The sequence below is a fragment of the Sylvia atricapilla genome, chromosome 3, assembly GCF_009819655.1.
Source record: "Sylvia atricapilla isolate bSylAtr1 chromosome 3, bSylAtr1.pri, whole genome shotgun sequence".
NCBI classification, from domain to species: Eukaryota; Metazoa; Chordata; class Aves; order Passeriformes; family Sylviidae; genus Sylvia; species Sylvia atricapilla.
Window position 1 is genome coordinate 1,699,364 of NC_089142.1, and position 18,111 is coordinate 1,717,474.

At 46.6% G+C, this 18,111-nt stretch overlaps 1 protein-coding gene across 2 annotated transcripts in view; it reads left to right on the top strand.

Moving 5' to 3' along the window:
- EXTL3 (exostosin like glycosyltransferase 3) overlaps window positions 1-18,111 on the top strand; it is a 114,103-nt gene that overhangs the window by 19,343 nt on the left and 76,649 nt on the right. For both annotated transcript variants that reach the window (XM_066314585.1, XM_066314586.1), the window contains exon 2: window positions 3,974-4,048. The gene's annotated coding sequence lies outside the window, so the exon portion shown is untranslated. The remainder of the gene's footprint in view (window positions 1-3,973; window positions 4,049-18,111) is intronic.

Here is an 18,111-nt window from a genome sequence, read left to right on the forward strand (position 1 = left end):
GTTGAAGTATTCCGGACAGCCGTTGCTGCCCACGTAGAGCACAGAAATGTGTGTTTAGTGGTTACAAGACGTGCTTGCTCTGGGTGTGCCTCGTTGTTTTCTTCAGTGCCACTCTCTGCCCATATGATTTGCCATCGTTTATCATTGCCATCAAGCTGGGGAGAGATCATTTGCATCAGTAATTAGTGCTTTGTGCAGGCCAGAATTAGCTGTGCTGGCTCTTGGTTTGGAAATAAGTTTTCTCTTGGAGCTGTGTTTTGTCAGAATAGAGACCAGGGTGTGAGGGAGGAGGGCTACAGCAGTGCTGCCAAAGACACTTGGTGGTGAAGAAGCCGATGGCTGGGAAGTTGTCCGGGTTTTATTTGTGATAGGAAATGAATTATAGCAGAAAATGCCTCTTCCATGCCTCAGTTTCTCCACTGAATGCAGCATGGCTTGGCTGAGTGTGTCCATGAGCAGGAATTACTCTCCTCCCTGTCTCCTGGAGCAGCTGTGCTGTGCTCAGGGATGTGTGGTGATGCAGGGACAAGACACAGCTCTGCAGGAGCTCAGTTCTGTCACACCACTGTGCAGGTGGGTGTTACCTAAAATTTTATAGGTCATGTGCACCATTAAAGTGATTTCTATGCCTATGTTTGGAGAATCTGCTGTGCCTACTTTCCACGTGACTGATCCATCCACGTGTTAACAATATAACTGCTTTTAATTTAATTTTTTTTAAGCCGTTAGTGTCTAAATATATCTAACAAAAATGCAGACTGGAGCTCTTTAATGAGGCGAAAGTCAGTCCTGGCTGTCTTTTTTTTTTTTATAAGACAAAACCACCTCACACACACTGGCTTCTTTTTGTACGGACTTCTGCTTTGCATTTAGACACATTCATCATAGCATGAAGCCTCTGACAAAAGGAAATAAGAAAAGACTGTTTAAAGAGACTGTTTTGCTGTGCACAAACCTGAACCTTGCAAAGGGAAAACCCCGGGCTTCAGCAAGTGAAGCCATGGGCTGTGTGATGACAAGAAAGGAGAAGTGAAAATTACAGTGCTGAGTAAGTTTAGTGTCGTTTGTGAATTGCACAGCAAAGAACAGGAGCTCCTAGGATGGGAAATATTTCCGGTTTTGTTCCTCACCTTTGCAAAATCTCGATGTTCAAGTGATGGTGGGAAGTTTTTTGCCACCAGGAATCTTCATTTTGCTGGCACCCAACTTGCTGGCTGAGCCCAGTGGTCGAGGCTGTGAGCAGCAGCATTTGTTTGGAGGCTGGGGACGTGTGGCTTTCTCTGATTTTGGGGCCTTTGGGAGGAAGTGGCTGCAGGAGCAGCTCAGCTCTGCAGGCACGTTGCTGCTCACGACGGTCCCGTGGCTGTGGTTTGACAGCTGAACTCAGAGCACGACTGTGAAATCAGACTCTGCTCACACGTGGCTGTGGCTGGATGTGAAATCCTGAGTGGTTCTGGCAGCGACAGCGCTGGGCCTCGCACAGCAGGTCCAGGGGGGAGAGAAAAAAAGGAGATCTGCTTGTTTTGGAAAGGCCTGATCCATTTCTCATTGCTCAGGGGTTGATCCTGTGTGGTCAGTGTGGTGACAAGACTCAGGCTGGGGTCTCAGTCTCCTTTTGCTAGAGGGGAGCCAAAACTTCCCTCACCAGGTTTATGGAGGAAGGGAAGGAGGAGAAGGGAGCCTTGGCAACTCTGAGTTGTCTTCCAGGACTGAAAACCAGAGGTTTTGTGTATAGAACAACACATCTGTGAGACAGAGCAGATGAAGTTGGTGAGTTTTCTGAAATGCTGGCCCACAAGAAAAGTTTCTGAGGGAAGGTAGTCAGGGCTGTGGTTTTTAATTTGCCGACCTCTTTGCACAGGCAATCAAACTTTCAGATTCAGCAAGGCTCTGCGTGACAGGAGGGGCTTTGTTCGCAGGCTGCACATTCACTTAGTAGACACGGGAGCACAATGATAAATTATTTAATTATAGACACCCAAAGAAGCGAACCAGGCGCCTGCTGCGCTGTGTTGTCCCTCTGGTTTCCCACTCTGCACGGTTTCTTGCTGGCTGATTCCCAAAATCCAGCCCTTTGCAGCAGTGGTCTCGCAGTTATTAATGCTAATTAGCAAGGTTCTGCTCTGTGAGTGTTCCTGCAGCACACACACACACAGTGCTCAGCTCCTCACCCCTGTAACGAGGTGTACTCAGCCCCATGGTTAATTAGCAGCATCCCTCCGAGGATTTGTGCTCCTCTTGGGGAGGGGAAGTTTGGTGTGGTAGTCAGTCCTCACCGAGACTCCTGTGCAGACTCTGCCCAAGTTGGGTTGTCAGCTTTTTGCCTTTTTTTTTCAATCTCAGTTTCTCTGTGCGTTCTCCTCGCTAAGCAGCACCTCGTTTCAGTCAGTGCTGACAAAGTCCTGGCTGGATCTGTGCTCCAGGTAGGGGTGGGATTTAAGTGCTCTTCAAAAAGAGCACTTTTTGAGCACTTTCATGCTGCAGGAACGTGGTGCTCCTTGTAGTGACAGCAGTTCTGTGTCTCTGCCTCTTAATAACCATCCTGTAGTAACACCTTCTTCCTTGATTTGCAAAACAACTCCATTCCGGGAAGAACATTTCCTCCTGAAAAGGTGGAAGTGCAGTTTGTTCTTGGTAAATCCGACTGGGGTTTTATTATGGCTCTGATTTAATATTCTTGCTGATGGAATGCTTCTGTTGGAGGGAAACATCTCCGAGAGGTGATTCTCTCTACAGAAGAACATTCCCCCTTTTTTTTTTTTCTAACACTGAAGGCAATAGAAGGGAAGAAGCTGGTAAATAATATAACTGTAAATGAGAACCAAATTATACTTATAATTTTTATGTATGTGAGCAATGTGAGATCAGGAGGTCTTCCCAGAAGAGGAGGGTTGGTATTAAATATCTCTGCTTTGTCCCTAGTTTTATGTGTTCAGTATCATCCAGAAAACTCTTGGTTTTGCTTTTGATTGTAATTTGCATTTAGATTGGCTGCCTGAAGGGAGTCTCTTGCAAAGGGAGATGGGGCTATGTGGCTCCAGTCTCTTGCAGATCTGGCTGAAAGTAATGGCATTTACATAAAAACCATTAGCTCTGTTATTGATAAACATGAAAGGCATCCATTTCATTTAATTTTTTGATGAAGAGCTTTTAATATAAGCACACAATAGCACTGAGGTAGTAGCATTCCTGCCCCGCATCCCTCCTTACTGACCTCTTGTTTTTAAGGGCAGGCTTTGATTGGGATTTTGTTGCTGCAGAGATGGGAAGTTATTTCTATTCCAATTTACTGGAGTAGCCAGTTGTCTTGCTACGTTGTGGGGAATTATTTAATGCTCATTTTAAGAGGTGCCTCTATTAATTGAAGGGGGATTTAATGTCTCCCTGAAGCACAGTTGGTCTGTGTGTGATGTACACCAACACGTACGGCTGGCAATTCTATGGATAATCTTTTCCTTAATCAAAATGGGTTTAAGCAGAACTTCAGTGGCGCCTCATTAAGGGGATAAAGTGTGTAGAAACAACAAATGTGTTAAAGGGAAACTTCTTTGGTGCACTCCAGATCAGAGCCCGTGCATAAACATTTGTTCCCCCGCGTGTGTAATGGTGCTCTGGGGATCAGGACGTGTCACAAAGAGCTGTGAGTCACCGTCTCTGGAGTACACTGGCTCTGGGAAGCTGTTGCTGCTGCTCTCCTGTATAAATACCTTGCTTTTCTCTCCTGGGCTGCATCAGGTCTGACCTCAACAGCCTCCAGAGGCAGCCAGTGCTGTAGTTGTTTTCAAGCATCACAGAATTTACTTGAGAGACCTTGTTGAGAGCTTTGCAGGTGCTTTGAGTTCTTGACCTCAGAGCTGGGGAGGTGAGCGTGTGTTTTGCATTGATTACCTGGCCTGCTTCTTGATATTAAAAAATGGTTGAAATTGTTTTGGTCACTTTATGTATATTTACAGCTCTTTTCCCTCTCTTACAGGCTCCAGACAGATGAGTAGAGAGCTGGCTGCAGGAGAGGGACAGATCCCAGCCTGCCAGCTGATCACTGTGTGCAGTGAGTACCTTCATATTTCAGGAGTAAAACTTTCTTTAGTGCCTGATGTCAGCCTCAAATTGCCTCCACTGGGGCACAGCATTAAGTCTGCAAGCTTGGACAGTGTTTTCCCTAAAAGTACAAGCTTCCTTGGCTTAACTCTTGTTTTGGGAGAAGTGTGCTCCAGCTGCTTTTATCTGAAGTGGTAAATTGTGTCCTCACCACGCTTCCAGTAGTGGCAGAGCAGGGGCCTGCTCAGGGCTGTGGGGAATCAACACTAAAGCTCTAAAGGTGTCACCTGAGGCTTCCTGTGCTGCAGGGTCAGCAGGGGAAATGCTCCCCAGAGCTGTTCCAGCCTTGTTGGAGGTGTTGGAACCCAGTGAGGAGGGTGGATGAGAGACCTGCACGGGGTTACTCATAAAGGAGTGCTGTGAAATCAGCCAAATGAGGCTTGACTTGACTGGTGGGCGGAAAAGAGCAGGATAAAAAAAACACTGGAAAGCGTTGTCCAGTTCATGGTAAAGGATGGCAGGTCTGCCCTGAAAGTGGAGGAGAAAATCTTTATTTCATGGGGAATTTTTACACATTAAAATTTCTTGCACGCGTGTTAATGGGCTGTAATAACAAGCCCGTGCTTTATGAGGTGTCTGCAAACATCTTAGAACTCGCTACTGTGAGGGAGTAAATTTATTTACTCAGCTAGTAAATCAGTATTTACTCCAGCTAGTAAATTCTGATTAATTGGAATGTCTTGGCCCATGTGGTGCAGTGGTGTGGCCAGACTGAAAAAAGGGAATTGCCTGATACAGGCGTCTGAAAGCCAGGAGGATGCTGTAGGATGAGCTGTAAAACTCAGGGGAGTGTGAGAGCTGCAGCAATTGAGTTTATTGTGGCAGCCCTAGCAGGTGATTCCTAAGGATAATGTGTGATGATGAATCTTGAAAGTGTTCATTAACAAAAGTCAAGGATGAAATAATGAATTTAGAGACTGAGTGGTGTCATCAGGTTGGTGTGGCTGCATCCAGGGAGCAGGGCAGAGAATTCCTGTGCTTCTGGGAAAGAAGGGGAAGAGAGGCAAACTCACTTGTGCTGTAGGATGGGCTGTAAAACTCAGGGGAGTGTGGGAGCTGCAGCAATTGAGTTTATTGTGGCAGCCCTAGCAGGTGATTCGGAAGGATAATGTGGGATGATGAATCTTGAAACTGAAAGTGTTCATTAACAAAAGTCAAGGATGAAATAACGAATTTAGAGACTGAGTGGTGTCATCAGGTTGGTGTGGCTGCATCCAGGGAGCAGGGCAGAGAATTCCTGTGCTTCTGGGAAAGAAGGGAAAGAGAGGCAAGCTCACTTGTGGCTTCCTCATTCCTAACTTCTGGTGAAAACCTCCTCAGTTGTGCCATCTCTCTTTGGAGCAGCGAGGGTTTTGTTGTTTAATTTTTTTTTTTTCATTCCTCATACTGGTACGCATTTTGTTTGTTAAATAAATAGTTTTTCCCACTTTTCTCTGAAAATTCTTTTCCCAGGCCGGCTGGGGGTGGAGCCGTTTGAGTTTACTCCCCCAAAAAAAACCCATTCAGAAGTTTCCTCCCAGGTGGAGCAGAGCTCCGGTGAAAAACTCAGCAGTGAATAACAAAACTGGGAGTGGCAGCTTGGGGCGGGTGAAGGACAAACGCTGCTGGTCAATGCCAAGGCTCTCATCGACAGCTCTAATCCCACTGTGTGCTCTGAGCCAGATCTGCTGACTTCAGGAGCTGGGATCGCTCAATACCATTGAATTCTCCTCCTCTCTGCATATCTTAAGGAGGAGGAAGTCTCAGGCTGACAGCTGTGCAGCCTGCACAAGGCCAAGGGCTGCACAGGCTTCCCCCAGGACATCATTTGGACTGAACAATGTTTTTTACACTGCCGTGGTGTGCAGCAGCTTCAGCATTGACCTTCAGGAGCCCTTCTGTGTTCGTGGACCTGGAGGGATGAATGTAGGAGACAAGGATTTCAGGTCTGGAGTCCTTTTTAGGCTGGAAGGCTGTGATTAAAGCGAGGAGTGTGAATTTAGGTCAGTAGGAGATGGCTGAGGGAAGAGTTGTTCTTGGCAGGGAGCTGGAATAGAGGAGATGCTGGAAAACAGTCTGTGATTGCCACGGAGCAGAATGGGAAAATAACCTGTTCCAAGGGACTCCTTAACAAGTCATTCTTATGCAAGACTCCCTCCCTGACACTAAATATCTAAATAACTGGGTTGGGCCTGGAATCTAAAAAAAAAATACTTTCAGGAGGCTCATCTTTGAACACCTCCTGAGGCTTCCTGGCTCGGCAGCAAAGCCAGGCTCTGCAGGAGTTTTGTGGCAGGTCCCTTCCTGTGAGGATGTGGCACCATCCACACGATCACGAGCGTGGGTCTGGTGCTTCCTGTGCTTCACACGGGCTGCCGTGGTCTTTGCTGACAGCTGCGAGGAGGAAGGAAGGGCTGGGGGAGAGCACTCGGGTATGGCAGGGAGGGTTTGTGCTGCCTGTGCCTCCTGCGGTTCTCCCGAGGAACGCTGGGATGGGAGGGACTGGAATTCCTGCTTCTTGCTGCTGTTCCCCTCAGAAGATGCTGGAGGCTTTTGTCTGCTTCTGAAAAACTCGGAGCAAACACCTGAGCTGTAGGAGGCTGGGTCTGTCCTGTCTCCAGCCATGGCCAGTAGCAATGTCCTTCATCTCCCATCAGTTTATTCATTTCTTAGTTGAAGCCCTGCGTGCTTTCAGCCTCTGTCCAGGCATTTCAAAGTTTGGCTGTGTGTGATGGACCACTTCCTTTTGGTAACTGCACCTACTGCCAGCTCTGTGTGCTGTAATAAGCTCATCTTTGGGGAACTGTCATTTGCATAAAATTCTGTAAATCCCTACTGTGTCCCCTGTCAGAGGCCTCTCTTCCAGACTAAAATGTTCTAATTGATTCAGTGGTCCTTACAGAGATGCTTCATGTTTTTAACCATCTTCATTATTTAAAATTTCTGGTCATTTTTTTCTCCTCCTCAGTGTTCTTACTAGAAGATGGAAAGAACCTTTGAGTTTCTGAGGCCCTGTCCTTTTGCTGCAGTTCTCTGTATGTTTAGCCATAGAAAAGAAACGAGGAATTTCGATGCTCCATGTAATAACAAGCCTTAGCATTTTATTATTTTTTTTTCTAAAAACCAGAGATTTGTGTGTCTAATCTAAAAACTCTATCAGAAAAGCTATGAATAAACCCAATAGCATTCCGGTGCACTGAGTCACTAGAACAATGCATTGTTAACAAGGAGCCCTGGCAGAGTTGTGTGGCTTTGTGCTAAAGGATGTATCTTTGTATCCTGCGGCAATTTGGTGAAACTAAAATTACTGCATCTTCTGAATGAGGACAAGAAATAACTCTGGGTGATAAACCCTCTTCCCCTCTGCGTTGGTTAAGAAATGATATCAAAATAGAGAATTGGCCTTATTTAGATAAATATAAATCAGAGTCATCAAACAGGTTCTGGTTCTGCAAGGGCAGGGCCTGGCTCTGCATCTCCTCTGCTTTGCCTAAACGATATTTATGTTATTAGTGGCTTCCAAAAAGTAGAACTGGAATATGATGTGATTGAAGTGTTAACTCCAGGGTTGCAGTCCCGGGGGTGCAGACTGCCGGTGCCTGAGGCTGACAAGTCTGTGGTTTTGTCTCTCTGCCCTGCCTCAGATCTGTGGCTTTTGTGCTGCCCTAAGGTGAGTCAGGGCTCCCCCAGGGGCGATTAAAGCCCTGCCCTGTGGGCAGCCCGGGAAACTTGGGCCTCTCTTCAGCTAAGGACTCTTGGATGTTTTCCTCAGCGCTGAATCACAGCTCCGTGGACCATCCAGAGCAGTTTTTTCAGGCGTTGAGGTTTATCTTCCACGCCTCCGCTGCTATTTCCACCAGTGTGCTTTTGTTCTTTCCTCTCTGCTGCCTTCCCCAGTGCTTCCTTCCTGCCTTTAACCTCCCGGTGCTCCTCTGGTGGCTTGTGTCCTGCACAGGGACCAAATCCTTGTGGCAGTCCTCTCCCAAAGCAGCCAATTCGTGCAGCACAATCAGTTCATTGCACAGATTTGTCCAAAGGCTCCCCAAAGCTTCACCTGGCCTGCCCAGGTGTGTCACCTGTGCCTCAGCCAGTCCTGACCTCACCTGGGGAGTCCTGGACAGGGGACACCACAAGGAGGAGAGAGGGAAAGAAATACATCCAGAAACTAAAAGTTGATTTTTCTATCAGCTCCTCAGGGTGTCCCAGCTCATTGGTGAAGAATGAAGGTTTTTTAGTATTCCTTCCCTTCATATATATATATATAAATAAAATACATAAATTAATATTTATGGTTCTTTCTCATTTCTTCTTTTACTCTCGTGTATGTGAAGTTGCACACAGCCAGGCTGCCAGCCCAAAGCCAGCCTACTATAATAATTTCAGCTGCAGTTTAGGAAGGTAGTAAATTGAGAGTAATTTTTAATCTGCCTGGGAGAAAAAACAGCTTAATTGGCTGTTTCTCCTGGTGGTTCCAGCATTATTTTTGGCCTTGGAGGGTGTAAATGCAGCAGACATTGATCTCCCTGAATGAGGGGTCAGCTCCTCCTGGACAGCACTGGAACACTGCATCCATTTATTTAGATTTTACCTTTTTATAGTACGTTGCCTGAATAATACAGGCAGTGTGGAAAGGGCTTGTAAACTGCTGAGCTGCGTGCTGGAATTTTGCTCTGCCCAAGTCAATCTCTTGGGATGAGAACCTCCATGGAGGGGAGATCTCCTGGGTTAGCTGGGAGGGAGGAAAGGTTTGGAGACTTCCCTGGGATCCCTGCGGTGATCCAGCCGCGCTGGGGAGATGGAACTGGGAGAATCCAGCTCGTGCCATCACCCAGGGGACTTTTCCATTTAATGCAGCCATTGAAACTGGGAGCAGAGGCAGTGTGGGACAATGTGTGACGAGGGAGCTGGAACAGGCTGCCTTTGTGGCACACCACAAAGCCAGCAGTATGTGCTGGAGTGCTCCTGCTTGCTGAGCCTGGGATGTCAGCCTGGGTTCTGTTCTCCCCCCTTCCAGCCAGGAGCTGCTTTGGGGAGAATAAGTCACTGTTGGTGTGTTTATTTCTGCTCACAGATCTTCTTGGATCCCACGGAGGGTTAGAGGGAAAGAGCTCGAGTGAGGTGAAGGTGAGATCCTCTGTGTGTGTTAGTGCAGGGCTGCAGTTCTCATCCTGCTCCACAGAACTCCCTGACAGGAGGTTTTGGGGAGGTGGAGGTCAGGCCTTCTCCCTGGTGAGCGACAGGATAAGAGGAAACAGCCTCAAGGTGTGCCAGGGGAGGTTAAGGTTGGATATCAGGAAAAATTGCTTCATGGAAAGGGTTGTCAAACACTGGAATGGGCTGCCCAGGGCAGTGGTGGGATCACCATCCCTGGAAGTGTTCAAAAAAATGTGTGTACGTGGCAGCTGAGGGCCTGGTGTGGTGGTGAACGTGGTGGTGCTGGGCTGATGGTTGGATTTTTGTGATTTTCCAATTCCCTGATTCTTCCCTTGGTCTCGCTGGGTTTTTTCATTGTTAAATAACAAAGCTCAGCCACTCCTGGAACAGGATGAGCTTTGAGGTCCTTTCCGACCCAACCCACTCTATGAATTTGAACTTCATTTATCCACAGCAGGTACTGACAGCCCTCTCTGGAACTAATTTCAGTTTATCTGAGCTCAGACACCTGGGGAGGGAACAATGCTGGGACAAGAACCCTGCAAGGAACAAATTCTGGGAGCAGATAAAAACTTCTGTGTCACATGAAAATTGTTTAGTATAATGAAACTATTTCAACGTGGTGAAAAATGATTAAAAGGACCCTCCAGGAGGTTTGCATTACTGTAGCAGTGATGGGGAAGTGAGAAACAATGGCAGTAGCACGAGTTTGATTCTGTGAGTGAACTCTAGAGCTGGGTGTAAATAATGTTCTAGATCTCCTCAGGCTTGATAAAAACTTGGGAACTTCTGCTGTGGATAAAAGTGCATTAGCTCACCTTGTCAGGTGAAGCTTTTCCTACACTGAAGGTTCACCTGGCAGCTCAGAGGGAGCCCCTTGGGAATAATTGTGGGAGGCACAAGTGAAATCCTCCTTCCTTTTGTGGGAGTGAGGAAGTTCCCAGCACAACTCCGTCACAGAGGGCCCCGATATGAGAAGGATTTGCTTTGTGAATTGTTCTGTCATCACTCAGCAGGATAATTGACTTCTGATTAGGGAGAAAAACCTAGCTGCAGGTCGGTGTTTGAGGTTCTGAAGTCCTCTTGAAAAGACAGAACTCTTCCTCAAACACAGTGATGGCTCTCCCGAGAGCAGGATGCTGGAGACTCCATTATACCAGCATTGATGGAACAGCTGTTCCTGTTTGAACAACTTTATTTCTTCCTCCTTCTGTTGCAAATCAAAGGAAGAGTGGGAATCGGTGTTGTTGTTTGTTCAGAATTGATGACAAGGTTATTAAATTTTTCGCTGCTGGAGATGTTTTTGTCACGTGCTTCCTGCACTCGGCGGCTCTCAGACCTGCTGCTCTCTGGGTGTTTTTAGCTGGTGATGCTGATGACTGAAGGATTCTTACTCCTTCTGTTCCCAGCTCCCAAGTGACTCAGGAGCTAAAAGCAAGCCAAGATCTGTGCCTCCCACAGGCAGCAGAAAGGCTGATGTGGAAGTCACAGGCATCTTGCTGTGAAGACGATGCTTAAAATTGTAGAAGAGGAATTTTTCTTGGTCCAGAGTAGTGAGCAAGGGGGGGCAGCTTTCATTTCTGGTTTCATTTCTGCCTCTGAGGCAAGCTTCAGCCTGGACCTCCACTAGGTAGTGCTGCTAAAAAAAAATCTACCAGGAATTTAAGAATATCCTGAGTTGGAAGGAACTCACAAGGATCTTCCAGTCCAACTCCTGGCCCTGCAGACACCCCAGCAATGCCACCCTGTGCCTGAGAGCTCTGTCCAAATGCTCCCAGAGCTCTGGCAGCCCTGGGGCCGTGGCCGTTCCCTAGAAAAGTGAGATTTAAACCTCTGTTATTAATTTGTGAAGAGTCAGATTAATGTTTTGTGTGTTAGTATTTACACCGTTGAAAAGAGAGGGGGAAGGTTTTGGGTGCTGAGTGGGGCTGGGTCTGTAATGAGGTCAGAGATCAGCCCTCTGTACCAGTGGCCGGCAAAAGCATTTTAGAGGAGAGATTTAACCCGAGAGGAGTGGAAGGGGATTGCAGTGCACTGAAACTGCCTCTAAGGAAAGGAGGATTCACTTCTTCCCTTTTCCCTTCCCTTCTCCTGTGTGGAGCTGCCTGAACTCCCAGCTTCATCCTGCTGATCCAGCTGCTGCCTTTCCCTGTGGACAGATTTAGAGTCCTTTGAATTCCGCCTGGAGTGCTCACCGTGAGGCACGGCAGAGCTGCTGCCTTTGAGGAGGGAAGGGAGCCTTTGTCAGCTCTCCGGGGAGCTAATTTACACAGATCCTCTTGGCTTCACTGGCCGAGTGTGTCTTTGTTTCCATGTGCTTTTGCCTCTGAGATGGAATCCTAAAGAGCAAGGCCAAGTGTCAGGCTGCTGCTGGTGATCGGGCTGCAGCTGCACAGCTCATCCTTTAAGGAGGGAAAACTGCCAAAAATCTTTGGGCTGAATTGGCTGTCTCAGCTTTTCTGGTCAAAGTTGGCTTTTGTTGTTCCGAAGTTGTGGATTTTGTCAACCTTTGACCTTTAGAACTAAAGCGCTTTTTAATAATGAGTTTGTTTTAGCAGAGATATAAGCGGGAGATTAGAAGGTGTGTGGGAAAAGAATGATCTTGCCCTTGCCAGCTCTGATTGGTATCATTGGTATATTACTGTCTGGTGGATTTTATTTCTGTACAGTAAAAAACCCATGAATGTTTAAAGAAGCTGTATTTTTTTCAAGCCACGATTACAAAAGATTAGAAAATTGAGGCAGAAATTGACTGCTTGCTGTTGAACAGTGAGCTTTGCCTAATAACCAAAATTTAAAAAAAAGTTTTATAGATGTCTGCCTTGAACAATCTCTCCAGAACCTTCTTAAGAGTGGAGTGAGTGGGAAAGCTTTTAAAAAAAATCTGTTGGAAATCCCAAATCAGCAGGGGGTAGATGGAAATATCAACAGGAGAAAACATCTTCTGCACAGCCCGAGTTTGTTTTCGGAGCCGTTTTCCCTTCTGTGGGGAAAAGGAGGAAATGCAGAGTGACAGAGAAGTGACTGGTGAAACCCAGTGCCACTGCTGGGTCTCCCGATGGTTTTTCCTGCCCAAATGAAGGCCTCTGGTTTCTTTTTTTTTTTTTTTTCCCTTTGCCTCTGTTGGTTTTATTCAGAGTAAGTGTTCCCATTATCCGGTGCGTGTGAAAGGCTCCTGGCCGCTGCCTGAGCTGGATAATAAGGGAGTAAGCCAAGAGCAGCCTAATTTATAACTTGTGAAGTGATTCTCTTCCCAGCACTAATGAGCAGTGACCCAAGCACAGGTAAATTATCTGTAGGGGTTTCTTTTCCCCCCTTTCCTCTTAAATCTCTGATCATTTCCCTCCCCAGGCAACCTGTCTTTCACCACCATTAGCGTTGTCTCAGTTTTTGTCTACATTCCAAAGCTGAACCACTTTATCCACAATTGATGTGTGCTCCTGTAGGGTGAAGAGCACAGTGCTGGTATAAAAGCATTTATAATAGTACGGCTCATTCTTGTGTTGGAGAGGAATAATGGATGTGGGATACAGCTTTAGAGTTAGAAAGCTCTCTAAATTTAGAGTGTGGCTGTGCATTGTAGCTGAACTGATCTCACGGCAAGCTGGTGCTGCAAGGAAAGGTTTTGCTCTCAGCCTTGTGCTCTTTTTGCAGTGATACACATCCAGTTCCTTCCCTCTCAGTCCAGAAACTTCCCTTCCATCCTAACTCCCTGACTCAGGCTTGGAGACTGGGGAGGAGATCCCTCTTTTCAGCAGGCCACGAGATCAGCTGAGCATCACTGCAAACCCACGCCCTGAACAAAGCCTCTCACGGCAGGGAGCTTGTGTCGCTGTCTGAAAGGTGTTCCCAGTCTCTCTGCCCTCTCCCTGTTGGCACTGTGGGGCAAAAGGCAGGGTTTTCCTACTGCTTGGTTATCCCGAGTGAAGTTACTCCTCCTGGGAGTAGCTGTCCTTGCTGTCAGTGCCCAAAAAAATGCAGAGAATTGGGGGCAAGGCCATTCATATGGCACATGCTCTGTGATGTTCTGTGTGCTACAGCCAGCTTGGAAAATAATTAAAACCCCAATTTTAAATTTTTTTTTTTTCTGTGTGTTTTTGGATACTTAATGAAACTCGCTGGCAGTGAACCCTCCTTCCCTGGGGATCTTTCCAGAGTCACTAAATCTGCTGAGGGATGATCTGGAATAGTCTGCTGTTTGTCTGGAGCCTTTGGTGGACATGGGAGCTGCTGAAAGAGGCCCTGAGCAGCTGCAGGGTGGTAACAGAGGTGAAGGGCCAGCAGAGGGGTTCCTGAAAACATTAATTACAGATGGTGTCTGATTGTGTAAATAAGAAATACAGATGGTGCCATGGTGGGGAAAAAACCCCCAACCTTTAAGGACAGCGTTGATCCCCCAAAGGAAAATTATAAAAGGCCACAAGCAGCGACTGAGAGTTTTGTAACTCAGTGGCTTCTAGGCAGAGATGTGCAGATTCCAAAGCATTAGTTTGGGTGGGAAAAAACAGGAATTAGTTCAACAGCTGCTGGGCTCTTTCTGAGCCATTTCAGAGGGGGCTTTGAGCTGGTGACTGCAGCAGGTTGTACTTGATGTAGGAGGTTTTTGAGCTTGTTTAGACCCAGTGTCAAATTCCAGGCTACCCGGAGATGCTTGTTTTGTGTGGTGTTTGCTCTCCCAGGAGAGGGTGAGCACAGGTGGGGACATTGATCTCCAGAAGGTCATGACAAACAGCTGCAAGGTGGCCTTTGCAAAATGGTTCACATGCAAAGGGATGTGCTGCAAAAATTCTCTGCTTTCTGCTCAGTTGGGGCTTTCTTTTGCAAGGCATTCACTTTCAAGGGGGATTTAAATGCGATTTCCAGATGTTAATGTGATAGTGGGTTTAATGCTGTATTTTGAGGGAGCAGCCTTTGCTGAATGTAACCTTGGGCAAAGTTTAAAGCAAGCAACCAAAAAAGCCAAAAGGGAAGTGATAAAGAGCTGGCAGCCATACAAATATGGATTTGTGTGGGAAGGCCAAAAAAAATGTGCTGGGTCTCTTACTGGAAAGGGTGGAATAACAAGGCCTGGCCCCTGCCCCTTGCTTGGAGATCCCTGCTCCTCCTGCAGCCCCGAGTGCTGAGCCTCACACCTCTCCTTGGAGTTTGCTCACCTGGCAGAGTGGCAGCAGATCCAGAACCAGTCCAAACCCTTCAAATGTTTGTGGGAAAATCCCCAGACCAGCAGCCAGGAAAAGGTCAGTGCAGCGTGTGTTAAATAAAGCACAGGAATAGTTCCCAGCTGGAATTGCCCTAATTCCAGCCTTGTCATCAAGATGAAGTGGGCTGCAAATACATTTTTGGTGGGAATTGCTCACCTTTAATAATGTCTCAATATCTACCTCTGTGTGTGCAGTTTTAATATAACCAGAAGCCAAGGGCACGGATGGAATTATGAGCCAAAATACTTTGACTTGGTCGTTAAAAATGACACTGAAACATTATTTAAATGCCTGTAGTACCGTGGTCTTGAGTGAGCACGTTGGAGAGGAAACTCTGAGGTGGATGGCAAAGAATCACAGAATATGCTGAGTTGGAAGGGATTCATAAGGATCATGGAGTTCAGCCCCTGGTGAACAATCCCACCCTGAGCACCCCTGAGAGCGTTGTCCAAACTCTCCTGGAGCTCTGGCAGCTTTGGGAACCTCACCAATCCCTGGGGAGCTCTTCCAGTGCCTGACACCCTCTGGGGAAGAACCTTTTCCTGCTGTCTCTTCATGGGAAGAGCAGGAGCTGGATCTGGCTGGAGTGAGCCTGGAAAGGGTCGCAGACGGGGAAACTGTGAACACAGCAGCAAACATCTGCTGCCTCTGGCCCGAGTTTGTCTCCTGGCTGTGGCTCCCTGGGGAGGTTTCCAGGTTTTCCCTGGAGCTTCCTGTGGATTAAACCTTGGATTAGCAGTGAGAAAATGGTGGCACCTGTGTGGGGCAGTGACAAAGCTGACTTAGTGGTGGTGGCTCCTTGTCCTGTGGCACGGATCAGCTTGGTTTTGCAAGCCAGACCCTTGCAGCTCCTAAAGTTCCTGTGATCATGCAAGCTCCCAAAAAAAAACCAGCTGAGGCACTGGATTAGCCCAGGAAAAGCTTTTCAGCTCCTGTGCTTGCTCTGAATGCAGCCTGCAGCTCTTGACAGTCTCCTGAGCTGATGGGTGGTGGATTGTGTGCTGTGCCCTGTGGGTTACACTGTGAATAAATGGAATAAAAGGCACAGATCTATAAAAACATTGTCACACTGTGTGTGTAATCAGTGTTTGCCTTTGGGTGTGAGCTCTGCGAGGGACCCTGTCCCACAGAGTTTCTGCAGCATGGGGATGTGCCACAGTCTTTGAAAGTGCTCCACTTTCTTTTAGGTTTCCTTTCCAACTGCATCCTTAAATGTATTTCCAACTGAAATATATCCTAAATCAGCTGCTTCAGGGTTAGTTAGTGTTTTTAGTTGTTCTAATTTTTTTTTGAACAGGAAGGAACTCCAAATCTGCTTATTTTCATGGTGGGATCACAGACATCGGCCACCACTGTGTGTTCTGATGTTTTAGTTCACATGTGTGTTTATGCATTTTTCTCCTGACCTTGCAGATGTTCTCAGCTCTACTCCTTTATAGATCCAACAAACTGCCCCTTCCCCTCTTAAATACCAAATGTTCCGTGTCAATTTAGCAAATAATGGAGTGGTTTTCTTCTGAGGAAAAACTCTTTTTTTTCCAGGACACAGCGGTACACCTGCCCTGCCAGTGTAGGGGCCTCAAATACTTTGTGCCTCTTTTGTCTTTTTTTGGGAATGATTTTGCTGCTCCTTTTCATTTTCACTGGTTCTGCCTGCTTTGAACTCACTGCTTTGGCTTAAATTGGCACTACTGCTGTTCCATCCTGTTGGAGGATGGTGATTTATGGATTAGGAAGCTTGTTTGGAATGGTAGGAATAGCTACAAGGAGGGGCTGAGGTCGCTGGATTTGTCCAGCCTGGAGAAGAGGAGGCTGAAGGGAGCCTCACTGGGGGCTGCAGCTTCTTCCTGAGGTTCAGCTCCAGTTTCTGCTCCCTGTGAGCAGGGACAGGGCCCAGGGAATGGCTGGAGCTGTGTCAGGTTTAGGCTGGACATCAGGAAAAGGCTCTTCCCCAGAGGATGCTGGGACACCTCCCCAGGGAGTGGTGACATTCCCAAAGGTGCCAGAGCTCCAGGAGCATTGGGACAACACTCTCAGGGGGGATTATTGGGGTGTCTGTGCAGGGCCAGGGACTGGATCAATGATCCTTATGAATCTCTTCCAGCTCAGGATATTCCATGATTTTAAGCCCTGGAAAAGCTCTCACCTTTGAAGGGCAAAACCAAAGGAGAAGCAGTTGAATTAGTTTGGGTTTTTATTTCTTTTCCAGCTCACCAAGGGTCAGTATTATTTTAAAGCTGATTTGTGGTGCCCATATTCATGTCAGAGTTTGGTTTTTCTGCAGAGTAAAGGCTTCTGTTGGGGCAGGAGTCAGAGAGAAGTGAGAGGGATCAGCTCCATCCTGGCTGTGCTGGACTGGGAAGGTTAATTTGTGTTTTTAATGATTTATCTGTGGGGCACTTCCTAAGTACAAAGAGCAGATTTAACCTTAAGTTAAAAGTGCCTGAGATATTCATTCCCCTCTCTGCAAAATACGGATAAATACTTCTTGATCTGCCAGAAAGGGGCTGTGTGGGTTTAATTAACATTTGCAAAGTGCTTGTGGATAACATCTTTCATCTGAGTCTCTGAAGCAAAATATTCTCGGCATCCTCGCTCAGCATCGCAATTATTCCTCCAGCTGTCGTGAGCTGTGCCAACAAAAACTACTCTGCTGTCATCAAGGGATCGTTGATGCCTTGTGACTTGTTTTGATTTTGATACTCTCTTCCCCCTACTCCTTCTCCCCATACAATTGCTGTAAAAAATACAGTGTATTTTATGCATTTTTTACTCCGGATTTGGGGGAGAGAATAAACCTGTTCCTTTGCTTCACAAACTTATTTGTATCTCGTGTTATGTTCTTGTTTGTGGCTCCTTTTTTTTCGTCTATGCCCTTGGAGTAAAACTGTCTTTTTTCGGGGTTTTGTGGGTTTTTTTTGGTATCTATTCTTAAAATACTTTTGGTCTTTTTGTTGTTGTTGTTTGTCTTGGGTTTTTTTTTTTTTTTTTTTTTTTTAATCTCTTTTTAAAACACTGCCATAATTTATTAAATACCAGTCACTCCAGAGAGGCCTGCCAGCCCATGCATTGTCATGTCTTATTTCCAGGTGGATGTGAAATATCAGATTAATTCCTTCAATTGCCTGGACTCGGGCTCTCCCAAGTTCCCACTCACAGCATTTGGGGAGTTAAAACTTCCAGCTTTGTTCTCCCGAGTGCTGCATTTATTGCTAACAGCGCTTTGTGAAATCCTCTTAAAAATCAATATTTCTCAAATCTACTTTTAAAGGAAGGCTTGGATGTGTCTAGTCTCCAAGGCAATAATGCTACTCCTAAGAATTTATAAATTAAACAGTTCCAGGTCCTAGCCAGGTTGAGGTTTAACCTTTCTGCAAAACCAGGAGCACATCTGAGCCTTCCCCAAGTTCATCACTCAGGCAACTGTGGCCATTACTGTTACCTCTGTGAGGATTCATTTATCTTAAAAAGCGTACGAGATTTAAAACTTTATTTTTTAATACATATACTTGAAGGAAGCAGAAACCATAATTTGAAGTCTTGGAACCTCTCAGCTCATAATTATCTGCGGGGATGGAGACTACAAAGAGAAGACTTCAAGAGCAGCTGCGTACAGCCTCTTTCATCAACCTGTGTGTTAAAGCTGGCTCTGTTTGCTTTAGCACTTAAACCCTTGCTC